Here is a 12,177-nt window from a genome sequence, read left to right on the forward strand (position 1 = left end):
TTGGTTGCCATTGACTGCCAGCCAGGATAATCTCAAGAGAGCTTGAGGCCCGAGAGAGAAGGGATGCAGCTATGTGGAGTGGGTGCTCATGACTCTCTGCCCCGGACCAGATTTTGCCTGAGACTCATTTTCAACATGGCACTCCAGACAGCCTGAATCAATTGACCACAAGTTAAAACTTACTGCTCTCCTTCCCTGGAACAAATCCCACTGTGTATAACCATTGTCCCCAGTATATTAACTTATGAAGTTCCATGCACAGGAGAGACATTGTGGAAGAGGGGGCTGGCATGGAAGGACTAGGTACTGCCTGGTGGTGGCCTGGGCAGAGAACAAGGGGTGCTTTGCCTTTTGTCCACCTCCTTCCCCAGGGCAGGACAAGTCTCCTACCCAATTCTACCTTATGCACATTTCAGGGCAAGGAGCGGCGATTCCTCATAAATGCATCTAAATTACCAATTCTGGACATTCTTTTGAATTGATTTCACTCCTTATACCTGGATAATTTTATAGATTTTATAGACCAGAAGGAGACCTAGTTTGCTATCTGTAAAAACTAATAAAGTATGTCTGTTTATCAATATGTATTTCAATTTCTTTAACCAGCTATCATATTTTTCATTTGTTCTCTGAATCCCAAGTGCTGAACTCATTTTTTCAAAATAAACAACAACAAAATCCTGCCCATGCGTACCAGGGAGCTTGTGGAGGGCTGGATGGGTATAGGTGTTGGCAAGGTCGGGGAGGCTTCCTGCCTGCGTGCTCCCATTAAGTCCTTGAGTCTGTTTTGCCTTTGATGGTATGCACTAGAAAGAAAAGGTTCCCATCCTTCAGAACAATCCTGTAAGGTAGTTCAGACAAGTGTAACTCTTATTTTGCAAATGAGGAAATTAGGCACCAGAGAGGTTAAAGGCCTGTCCAAGATCTCATGATTGGTTAGGATGAGAAACAGAGTGCTATCCCCTGACTTTTTCTGCCATTCTCGCTGGGCCCCGTAGCTATGACAGTTCTGCTATGATGTGGCTTGTGAGCCTTCTCTCCTTACCATCTCCACAGAGACGCATTTCCATGCACTGAACACTTCAACGCACACAAGGGAAACTTCCTGATCACCAGCCAACCCCAAATGAAACTGCTTTCTTAACTAAGTAATTCCCCAAGGAAACAGATACAGGGCCACAGTCACAGATAATGCAGGAGGGACATAGGGACAGTGTTGGAGGAGGTCACAGAGAGGATGTGACCACTGGTTGACCCATAAGCTGAACTCAAGCAACGAGAGGCTTCTCACCCCCTCCCCTGGCATGTTCTGCTTGCCTTCCCCATGCTAGCAATTTCCCCAAGAACATAGCCTTGATGTGCTATTGAGACCATCTGGATGATAATTTTGACTGAACCCACTTAAGGCCTCTCTATAAACTTGTAAGATCTGCTAGCCAGGTATGGAGATCGACTGTTCCTGTGGCTGCCCAAGATGGTCCTTGTAAAGAAGTTCCCTTGCTTATTAAAACTGCCACCTACCAATCTGGAGTGTTTTGCTTCTTTCTTTGGTCTTTCCTTACCCTGTGAACTAACAGAGAGGTTTCCATCCTCCCTGTAGCTAGAACAGGCCTATATACAGAGGGACGAATCTAACCCAGCACTTCAGAGTTGAGGGAAATATTGCAAGTCCATTCAGATGCCCCTAGGTTCCCGGTTCCACAATCAATCTGGAAGATTTCTTATGTGCCACTCCTTGCTGAGTGACATGAGCAAATCTGTGAATCTTTCTACACCTCTGGGTGGGGGCCCCAGTCTGTAAAATGGAGAAAATAAGATAACTCACCTCCCAGGGTCATCATGAGGGTGAGTTGAGATCATTGTTTTGTAAACACTGAACTTCTATAACAATGTCGCCATTGTGATTGTTATTCTGTGGTTGGAGTGTGGAATATAGAAATAACAGATGGTCTTTGCTTCCTCTTCAAGAGATTGCCATCAAGGGGGAGCCTCCACTGTATTCACAAGCCGACTGCCTTCCTGAAGAACTACATCATGCAAGACTCACCTAATTCAAGTATAATTTTTTTATAGTCAGAATCACAAAATGGGCCGGGAGATTGTGTTCTCGGAGCGTACAAATCCGTTACGAATAGTGGCATTTTTGTTTTAATGATGCTTTTTAAAAAAGTCCTAGCAACATCCCTTTTGTTTTGCTGTCTTTCCCCGAAATGAACATCACTAAAGTTCACGGCCACTGCCAGGCCTTCTTTATCTACTGCATCTGACCTCATTTCAACAGCACATTTGCAGCACGGCTACTTCATAGAAGTTTAGATGGTACGATCATAGGATAGAAAAGATGTCAAACTATTTAAACAATGCATGTTAAAGTAACTGCACTATCGTCACCAAAATCACCCACAACAGCCTCTGCCCCAGAGTCCCACCATGGCTCACCACGACGGTGACCAAGGCTCGGGGGGAGGGGGGGCATTTCTATTTACCACTAATGTAAGCAGCCACCAGACAAAGGATCAAAAGTGGTTTAAATTTCACTAAGTTGGTGCTCTGGCTCTGTTATGCCATTCTGGACAAATCATACACATTTGGAGGAATTTGCACTATTTTAAGTGTTGCCTGTTCAGTGATATCTTATGACTCTTTTACAGAGATTATTTAAAATTTACATAATTCCAGTATACACGAAATGGGGGTGCATGGTTCCAATGAGGACAACTTAGAGCAAATAACATCCAAGTGGCCTCTAAGCCCTGAGAATAAAGGTGGGAAGGATTGATGGGGAGGGGGGCTACTGGCTAATTGAGGAATACTTTTTGAAGAATGAACGTTTTGAATACACTGAATAAAAATACATTTTGAATATGCTTGAATAGAAAATAATTTGGAATGTGTTGAATAGAAGACATAGTCTAATGACTATAATATGCCAATTCCTTGTACCACTGGAAATAGCTCAATTTCAGAATCAATAGTTCTTCTGATGGCTGCACTTTTGAAGGAACCTAGGATCCTTTCTATTTTGCAAATCCTTTGGGTTTCACTCAGCAGCAGGGTAAACACCCAGGGGCAGGGAAAGAAGCCACCCCACAAAGGGTAAGGGCCACCTGAAATTCCTGGGGTGGGGAGTGGGGGCAGAATTCAAACTCACTTTGTCAAACAGAGCATGGATCACCTAATATTTCTCAATAACTGAAATAACTAAAATAACCACTAATATCTGCTTGAAAGAAGCTTAAGTGGGAGTTCTATCTTTGGTTGCCAAAGGATACATTAAATCCTTTTGGGTGTTTGTTTGAATAATAGAATAGATAGTTTAGGTTGCTTAGGGAAACACAAGGCATATTTTTATTTTGAATGGGCAATTAGAAATCCTTACTTTAAAATAGCAACAAAATTCCTTCTTTGCTTGAATGAGCACATCAATCAGTTAATCAACAAATATTTATTAAGTTCCTGCAATTGGAACTTTGACTTCCTTGTTTAATTACACTTGACGAATTCTCTCATCTCCTGTCAAAGAAAATATTTCCTCTACCCAATCGTCTTAAAACGTGTTTGTTTTTCCATTTCATCTTTCGGCTAGCTAAAGGTGTTTTGTGGTGGTTGTCATGCATTTTTGCTTTTTTCCCCCCATACAGATGGATTATTCAATCCTACGTCTCTTTCCAGTTCCAAATTCTACCACCTGAGGTCAAGAAAGGAAAACTATGTTTCCATGTTATAGAAGACAGACCAACTGGTTAAGGCCACCTACCTACCTCGTGCTGTAGTTCCCAGATCTGGTTGTGCATAAAAATCACATGGGGGACATCTAGATATGTATGTAATCCAAAGATAGTCAATGAGCCTTAATCCATAGAATTTTACTTGGAAACTACTGACTTCATTTTAAGGCAAGGAAATGGAAGGCACACGCTTTGCCACAGAGATGGGCCAACACCCCCCAGCTTCCTCCCAGCTCACAGCCCTGCTTCAGATCCGCTTAAGCCCCCATTACATTCAATAACCTCCAGGATTAAAGAGATGAGTATCTCTTAATTAAGTCCTACATGCATTTTTGGACATATCAATTTTATTTCTTTCCCTTACATCTCCACTCTCTAGGAATATGTGGGGTCTCGAGTTCCTTAAGGGCAAGAACCTTTATTAAAAGTGACTGGATAACACATAATTGTATACTGGGTGTTTTTGAAAACCAACCACAAAGACTGCATTTCATTCCTTTAGATCAAATCAATCATTTAGCATTTACTGAAGGCTCACTAAGTACATGGCTCTATGCTAGGCTCTCTGGGGATAGAGGATTAAAAAAAAAAAAGGTATTCCAAAGGAACTTGCAGAGTGCTGTCTTAGGGCACTCAAATGTACGAAAGAAAATTAACCCAATTTGTGCAATTAGTTCTCCTCTAGGGTTTGTTAGGGTAGGTTAACTGCTGTAACACACAAAACCCCCACATTTAATATAAATTTCTAGTACATGGGCAGCTTTCCTTCAGCAGGTGATTCAAACACATGGTATGAGCTATCTGTTGCTAGTGCTTTAAAATGGTTAGAATCATAAAGCAAGACTGCCTCATGGTCCTCTCACTGAATCACTTATAAGGTGAGTCTTCTGCTTGGGATTCTCTTCAAGCATTTGGGAACTCCAGGCTGAGTGTCGCACCCAACCTTCATAACTGGGCAAGACCTCACCAAAGGTGTTCTGGGCATGAATTTTCTCTTTGGTCTTCTCATCCTCTATTTGTATTTTCCCTTTTCTCTGACTTCTCTCCTTCCTTCTTCTTCTTTTTTTTTTTTAATCTTACTAATGTATAAATTTTGGAAAGGCAAAATTTATAAAGTTTAATAAGTGGAACCAAACCCAAAAACTGTAAATGCTGTTATGTCACTTCAAAGCCTTTTCTAATGAAGTACAAATGCAAAAGTAAACACGTGAAAATAAAATGTACTGCCATTAGACAAGAAAAAGAAATAAAAGGCATCCAAATTGACAAGGAAAAAGTAAAACTTTCACTATTTATCGATGACATGATACCCTATATAGAAAACCCTAATGACTCCACCAAAAACCTACTAGAATTGATAAACGAATTCAATAAGGTCACAGGATGCAAAACCAATGCACAGAAATCCACTGCATTCCTATACACTAATAATGAAGCAGCAGAAAGTGAAATTAAGAAAACAATCCCCAAGGCGCCTGCGTGGCTCAGCTGGTTAAGCATCTGACTTAATTCTGGCTCAGGTCATGATCTCAAGGTCATGGGATTGAGCCCTATGTCAGGCTCTGTGCTCAGCGGGGAGTCTGCTTGATATTCTCCCTCTCCCTCTGCCCCTCCCCTCTGCTCATGCACGTGTGCATTTTCTCTCTCTAAAATAAATCTTTTTTTTTAGGATTTTATTTATTTGTCAGAGAGAGAGAGAGCAAGCGAGAGCACACAAGCAGAGGGAACAGCAGGCGGAGAGGGAGAAGCAGGCTCCCTGCTGAGCAAGGAGCCTGATGCGGGACTCGATCCCACGATCCTGGGATCATGACCTGAGCTGAAGGCAGACGCTTAACCGGCTGAGCCACCCAGGCACCCTAAATAGACAAATCTTTTAAAAAAATAAAACAATCCGATTTACAGCTGCACCAAAAAGAATAAAATATCAAGGAATAAACTTACCCAAAAAAGACATACTCTGAAAACTATAAAACATTGATGAAAGAAACTGAAGATGACACAAAGAAATGGAAAGATTTTCTATGCTCATTGATTGGGAGAAAAATTATCATTAAATGTCCATACTACCCAAAGCAATCTACAGATTTAATGCAATCCCTATCAAAATACCAATAGAAGTTTTCACAGAACTATAACAAATAATACTAAAATTCGTGTGGAACCCCAAAAGACCCCGAATAGCCAAAGCAATCTTGAAAAAGAATAAAACTGAAGGTATTACATTCCCAGATTTCAAGATACACTACTGTAGTAATCAAAACAGTAATCAAAAATAGACTCATAGATCAATAGAACAGAATAGAAAATTCAGAAATAAAGCCACGATTATATGGTCAATTAATCTTCAACAAAAGAGGAAAGAATATCCAATGGGATAGTCTCTTCAACAAATGGTGTTGGGAAACCTGGACAACTACATGCAAAAGAATGAAATTGGACCACTTTCTTACATCATACACAAAAATAAACTCAAAATGGATTAAAGACCTAAATGTGAGACCTGAAATAATAAAAATCCTAGAAGAGAGCACAGGGAGTGACTTCTTTGACATCAGCCATAACAACTTTTTTCTAGATAGATAGGTCTCCTGAGGCAAGGGAAACAAAAATAAACTACTGGAACCACATCAGAATTAAAAGCTTCTGCACAGCAAAGGAAACCATCAACAGAACAAAAGGCAACTTACTGAGTGGGAGAAGATATTTACAAATGACATATCCAATTAGGGTTAGTGTCCAAAATATATAAAGAACTTATACAACTTAACACTCCCCCCCCAAAAAAATCCAATTAAAAAATGGGCAGAAGACAAGAAGAGACACTTCTCCAAAGGAGACATGCAGATGGCCAAGAGATACATGAAAGATGCTCAACATTACTCGTCATCAGGGAAATGCAAATCAAAACCACAATGAGATATTATCTCACACCTGTCAGAATAGCTAAAATGAAAAACATAAAACAACAGGTGTTGGTGAGGATGTAGAGAAAAAAGAAATCTCTCACAGTGTTGGTGGGAGTGCAAACTGGTGCAACCACTATGGAAGACAGTAGGGAGTTTCCTCAAAAATTTAAAAAATAGAATTACCATATGATCCAGTAATTCCATTACTGGGTATTTACAAAAGAATATAAAAACACTAATTCAAAAAGATATATGCAGTCCTATGTTTATTGCTGCATTATTTACAATAACCAAATTATGGAAGCAACACAAGGGATTTAACAATAAATGAATGGATAAAGAAGGTGTGGTGTGGTGTGTGTGTGTGTGTGTGTGTGTGTGTGTGTGTGTGTGTTCATTCAATGGAATATTACTCAGCCATAAAAAAGAATGAAATCTTGCCATTTGCAACATGGATGGAGCTAGAAGGTATAATGTTAAGTGAAATAAATAAGAGAAAGACAAATACCATATGATTTCTCTCCTATACAGAATTTAAGAAATCAAACAAATAAAGAAGAGACCAACAAAAAAACCAGACCCTTAATTCTAGAGAACAAACTGATATCTACCAGAGGGGAGGGGAGTGGGGGGGATGGGTGAAGTGGGTGAAGGGGATTGAGTACACCTATCATGATGAGCCCTGGATCATGTACAGAATTGGTAAATCACTGTATTGTACACTTGAAACTAATATAACACTGTATGTTGACTATACTGGAATTAACTTTTTTTTTAAAAAGAAGAAAATATACTGCTATTGAATCCAAGAGAAGAACACAGCAACTTTGCCAGCCTCTTTGTTATGTGATTTTTTTTCTTATTCCAAAAGTATCAGTAGCTCAATACAAAACGTTAGGTTCTCTTCCTAGACTGTGTGGTGACTGCCTCCTCCCCATCTCTACAGCCCACAGAACCAGAGGGAACAGGGGTCTTAAAAGGGCTCCCCTTTGTGGTCACACAGTGGGATCCAGTCTTACCAACGGGAATCGCTTTTAACACAAAGAAACAATAGCAACAATAAAAATCTTCCTTTTTGTGGGAGGGGGAGGTACAGAGGTGGGATAATTGAGAAAGAAGAGGCACAAGAAAGCTCTTTTTAGTTCTTCCATGGTCCCCACGATCCTGACATGAGCTACCACTTAAGGCCAAGTGTAAGAATGTGACACTGGATACTTTTCTCTGGCCAGATGGTTTGTGCTGGACAGATCACATGAGAATACAGAATACATATGTACTATGTACATGTACATATTATATAGATACACATATGTACATTAAGCTTTCACACACACATAGAAGGTGCTTTTTTCTGATTCTGCAGTATATGCTTACTGTAAACTTAAAAATTCATGAAAAATTTAGAAAAGAAGAAAAAAAATCATTCCTCACCTCCATTGCCCAGAGGCAAACTCCATATTTATACATCCCTTTCATGTATATGTGTATATGTGTGAGACATATCTCACATCATTGGGGTTATGTTGTACATGCTGTTTTATAGTCTGTTTTGGGATTCAATGTTATATGATGAGATTTCTGTCTATCCCACTGAAAAATCTTTAAGGACATTATCAATAAAAGTTGATATGAGTGGACCATGATTTTCCCAATCACTTCCTATTATTGAACATTTCAGCTGTTTCCAGTTTCAGGTATAACCCAAGGGACAGTCATGTTTCTTCTGTGTCACTTGCTAAGTTTCTGCAGCATACCTAAAAGAAAGCATGTGCCTGGATACCCTGTTCTGATCCCTGTGGGGAACAGCTAGGGAAGGATCCACTTTCAAATACTGTAAATCAGTGGCTGTGTGTTTGGTTTGAACCTGGTTTTAAAGAATGTTGTATCTCACTGCCTCTAGATAGGGCTATGCTGTCTAGTTGGAGCAGGAGACTCCCTCCTCCCACACGCCTTATGTCTAGGAAGAGCATAGATCCTGAGTTACCTGAATGGTCCCAGTTTACGCCAGTTATCCCTGTGCAATTGCTAATAGCACCCCTTTTCACCCTTAAAGGTGTTTGCGTTTGGAAAATGATTCGGTCACCATTCGAGATCCTTCCTGCTTTGCTCATCTAACCTCCTGCCCTGGAGGCATGAGAGGTGACTGTGTGCTCCTGTCCACGTGGGGCGGTGGTTTCCAGGACCTGCAGAGATGAGGAGGAGGAGGAGGGCCTCCTGGGTTTCCCTAAAACTGCACCCCAAGGACATTATGCCCATGGGGTACATAAGACTTTCCATTCTCCAAACATCATATAGCATTTGATAGAAGAATTTCTATTAAAGTTGATGGAATCTGATGCTGGATCTTATATATATGGCATGGAGTTAGTCTGTTTTTTGTTATATTAACTCAAGAGTATAAATACATATCTATTTTATTTGTGGTTTCCTACACGACATGACACTCACAATGTCTATTAGATTAACGTGATGGATTCACTGTCTTTAATTAAGATTGACATCGAAAAATCTGAATAAAATTTGCAACCGCCCTGATGCTGAAAATGTTCCTGCTAGACAGAGCTAAAAGAAGGGACAGTTGAACCGGATCTTTGACAATGGCTGCATTTTGAATGCAAGCCCTAAAATAGAATATTTTATTATTTTTTTATCTGAATAATCAACATGGCATTCGTTTTTTTAAAAATAGAAATAGTTCTATTTTTATTGGACACTAAAGTAAATATCACCAGTAACTCCATCCTCCAAAATAAGCACTGGAAGCATTTTGGTTCATATCTTTCCAGCCTATATACTATAAATGCAGTTAACAAACAGATGTGAGATGGACACCCCTCCCCCACCACGTCTTCCCTGGGGGGCTGCATTCTCTTACTTAGAGAAGTAGTTGGAAATCTGACCACAGTTTCCCTCCTGCAAATGTCCCTGCTGGAGGTTCCCCTGCCATCATGGGCCACCACCTCTGCCCATGTTGCTGTGTGGGAGTCTGAGCTGTAGTCCCCTCCTGCTGGAGCCTGGGAGGAGGTGCTGGGACAAGGCTCCTTTCCCCCGCCCCCGTACCCCCTGACTTTTTCCACCTCCACCAGAGTAGCATGCCAGACTGCAAGGTGCAGGGAATTGTAATAAGGAATCACAATGACTTGCCTACCAATGTTCACAGCAGCATTATTGACAATAGCCAAAAGATGGAAACAACCCAAGTGTCCGACAACAGGTGAATGGAGAAACAGAATGTGGTCTATCCCTACAGTGGAATATTATTGAACCTTAAAAAGGAAGGACGTTCTATCACATGCTACACCATGGATGCGCCTCGAAGACATTATGCTAAGTTAAAGAAGCCAGACACAAGAGGACAAATACCATATGATTCCATTTCTATGAGGTACTTGAAATTGGCAAATTCGTAGAGACAGGCAGTAGCATAGAGGTCCCCAGAGGGGGGGGGAAGGGGAAGTGGGCAGTTATTGTTTAGTGGGTGCAGAGTTTCTGCTTGGGATGGTGAAATAGTTCTGGAAATGGATGGCAGTGATGGAGGCACAACATTGTGAATGTACTTAATGCAACTAAATTCTGCACTTAAAGTGGAATAAAAGCATACATTTTATGTTATATATATTCCATATGAAAAACCTAAAAAAAAAAGAAATTATAGTGTAAGACAGTGAGTGCTAAGGTTCTACTTAAAGACACTCTTCCTCGTGGCCCTTCATGACCTAGTCTACCAGGTCCCAGTGCCCGGGGACACGTCCTACCCCTCCAAGCCGGGCCCATGTCTCCCATCACTATTTATCCTCAGAGAAGCTGTCCAAAGGATATCGTTTCTTTCAGTGACTAAACTTTGAGCCAGATGATTTTGATAAAAACATCCTTCTGCTCTCTGCCCTTTATCCATACAAACAAACAAAAACAGAAGATAGTAACAGCAATAAGGCCTATGACAGGTCAAACCCAGACTCACCTACAAGGAGGAAGGTCTCCATCAACGCCTGGCCATTTCTATCCCTCAAATCACTGCCACCTGAACACTACCTTCACAGGCTCAGCCTGACACAATTTGTCCTTTATGTTTGCCTCATTGGGTCATCCTGCCATTTCTTTGGGGAAATGAAGTGATGTTTCTCTCCTTACGTGCATTTGAACAAACAGCCCAAGGGGGAGAAATAGAATATTCCTAAATGGGGGAAATGGTACTTCCTCTCTCAAGCACCTCCAACACCGACTGCCTTCTGTGGTCAACCTGTAAGAATTTCCCGTAAGTAGGAAGACACACAAGGCACAGTGGAGTGGACAGACACCTTCAAATATGTCACACATGCTCTGCTCCCCTGTGGCCTTATGCATTAAGTGTCACAAAGCATGACTTGTCCCCATGTGGGTAAGGAAAAGGTTGAACACAAGGAACCAACAGTGCCCATCGTTGGCAAGAGGGAAGAGCAAAGAGGGCCTGATTTCTTCCCAGAATTTCATTGCTTGTCAACCAAGCTGTGGCTTCCTTGGTGTCTGTGGCTGGCACGAGACCGTGCCCATGGCAGGCCTGGCTAAATGATAGACAGTTTCTAGGAACTTCAGAGTACAGTACTGTGTTGATTTCTCAGCTCCCCGGGCCAATGCCAACACAAGGCCTCTCCTGTCTGGCTTCTGAAACTAGACTGACAGCCGGGGCCAGGAGGCTGGCCAGAGGGGTCACAGGAATAAGCCGTGAATGCAGGTGACATAAGCCCATGCACGTGGAGCCCAGTTGGCAAGTATATCAGGGTCCCATTCCATTCTACCATTAAAGACCCCTGCCTTTGATGTGGGCTTAGAAGAGAGCATGATTTTCATCCATGTTGCAGCATCATATCTTTCATAATGACTGGGTTCCCAGATGCTCATGTCCCAGTGAAGTGGCCCTAATGTCTTAAAAATGTTTTCTTCCTCATTCTAGAGAAGATGTGGTTATAGGTACAAGAAATGTATCAAATGGGAGAAGTACCAGGGATATCCCCAAGAACTGAACGGCGGCATCTCATAGACTGTGTCAATAGAACTGGCTATAGAACTTATTCATTCATTGTTTTGTTTGTTTAAATTGTGATTGTGCATGTGCACGTGTGGGTGTGGGTGTGTGTAAGGCACAGCATGCACGGATGACTTCTCTCTGGCATGAGTATCTCAGTTTACCAGCCTTCTCAGGGCCACAAGGCTTTAAGTAGATGGATAGGTGGCCACTGGATTAAGGGGCTGCTTGAAGCATGCTTGTCATGTGAGCTGGAGAGAGAAACGGTTTGCTGAGTTCTCTTCAAGCACGGTCTTGGGTCATGGGTATATTAGGAGTGCACCTAGAATGACAGAAGGAGAAGTTGTAGGGGCGCCTGGGTGGCTCAGTCGTTAAGCATCTGCCTTCGGCTCAGGTCATGATCTCAGGGTCCTGGGATCGAGCCCCGCATCGGGCCCCCTGCTTGGCGGGAAGCCTGCTTCTCCCTCTCCCACTCCCCCTGCTTGTGTTCCCTCTCTCGCTGTGTTGCTCTCTGTCAAAATAAATAAATAAAATCTTTTTA

Source organism: Leptonychotes weddellii, chromosome 2 (genome assembly GCF_054177405.1).
Source record: "Leptonychotes weddellii isolate Sample4059 chromosome 2, ASM5417740v2, whole genome shotgun sequence".
Taxonomy (NCBI): Eukaryota; Metazoa; Chordata; class Mammalia; order Carnivora; family Phocidae; genus Leptonychotes; species Leptonychotes weddellii.